Source organism: Orcinus orca, chromosome 2, assembly GCF_937001465.1.
Source record: "Orcinus orca chromosome 2, mOrcOrc1.1, whole genome shotgun sequence".
NCBI classification, from domain to species: Eukaryota; Metazoa; Chordata; class Mammalia; order Artiodactyla; family Delphinidae; genus Orcinus; species Orcinus orca.
In genome coordinates, this window is record NC_064560.1 from 188,228,747 (window position 1) to 188,230,482 (window position 1,736).

Consider the following 1,736-nt stretch of genomic DNA (forward strand, 5'->3'; position numbering starts at 1 on the left):
CAGAGTATTGAAAGCATCAGTTGGCTTTTATGACTGTGTTTGATAAGGTACTACAAAAAAGAGACAAGCTCATAAAATAACTGCCTAGTTTGCAAGTAGTATTAGAAGGATGATAGAGAAGGTAGAATCTGTTCTGTTGCTGTGGCTTCTGGCACATGCAGTAGAATGGAATCAAAGACAAAGGGAACCCACAAAGTTTTTAGACAGAGTTATATTGACAAAACGACTCGTAGCCTGAATTAAAAGAGATGGAAATTGTTCAAAATATAAAAAGACCTCTGGGTAGGAAGCAGTTTCAAAAGATTGCTTAAAGGCTATATTTTATAATGCCTTCAGAAGTAGCCAGGGATGGTGATAGAAAAGGAAGGACACCTCAGAGGCTGGAGCAAGAGCCATAGAGAACAATGGGGAGAGAACCTTTCTTAGAATGCAGATCTTGGAGCCTTTCGGCCGGAACCGCCATCTTCCAGTAATTTGTCAAAATGACCAATGCAAAGGGAAAGAGGAGGGACACCTGCTACATGTTCTCTAGGCCTTTTAGAAAACATGGAGTTGTTCCTTTGGCCACATACATGTGAATCTACAAGAAAGGTGATATTGTATGTATCAAGGGAATGGGCACTATTCAAAAAGGAATGCCCCACAAATGTTACCATGGCAAAACTGGAAGAGTCTACAATGTTAGGCAGCATGGTGTTGGCACTGTTGTAAACAAGCAAGTTAAGGGCAAGATTCTTGCCAAGAGAATTAATGTGCATATTGAGCTTTTGAGCACTCTAAGACCCGAGATAGCTTCCTGAAATGTGTGAAGGAAAATGATCAGAAAAAGAAGGAAGCCAAAAAGAAAGGTACTTGGGTTCAACTGAAGCACCAGCCTGCTCCACCCAGAGAAGCACACTTTGTGAGAACCAACGGAAAGGAGCCTGAACTGTTGGAGCCCATTCCCTATGAGCTCATGGCATGATGGGTGTAAAGAAAATAAGGGACCTGGACTGTACAAGTGTTTCTCTTAATTGAGTAGAAGTGTTGTGTCCCCTCCCCCAAAGAAATATTTAAAGCACATTTTAATTGTGTCCAGATTCAGTGGGTGATGTCTTTACTTTCCAAATTTAGTAGTTTTTCTTCCTGAAAGATGTGAGGTAGTTTGCTGTGCAATATACTCCACTGGTTAATAAACTGCCAATTATAATTTATATATATATTTAAAAAAGAATGCAGATCTTGGAGCTAATCAAGGAATGTTACCTATCCCCAAGTTGTGGTAGCTGGAAACGTTTTCCCAGCAGGATTTCAGAATTGCTGTGGACCAGTGACTGGTATGGACCTCCTTCTTCCCCTGTTTGAATAGGAATGTTTATTGCAGATGTCCTGTCCCTAGCTTACCATTATATGTTGGAGGTATGGGAGATGGATAACTTGCCCAGAGGTCTTGGATCAAAAGGAGCTGTATCTGGACTGATGTAGATCATGAGAAATTAGATTTTGAGTTTGTTGCCACCGGCTGTTTCTCAGTCTTGCAATGGGAGTGATTGATTTTTGCATGTGGGAAGGATCTGAATAATTGAGGTTGAGTGTAGGGTGCCATAGATTGATTGCCTTAATGGACCCAATTCTTCACCCCTGCTGTATCCACATCATTTGCCATGTAAATTGGCAGTGCCCTCTTACTGTGGGGAGGAAGCACTTCCCTACCCCTTGACTCTAGGCTCCTATATGGCTTGCTTTGGCCAATGGGA

General features: G+C 41.7%; 1 pseudogene; it reads left to right on the forward strand.

The window, feature by feature from the left end:
* The first annotated feature begins 479 nt into the window (after positions 1-479).
* On the forward strand, positions 480-996 carry LOC117202098 (60S ribosomal protein L21-like; annotated as a pseudogene).
* The last annotated feature ends 740 nt before the right edge of the window (positions 997-1,736 follow it).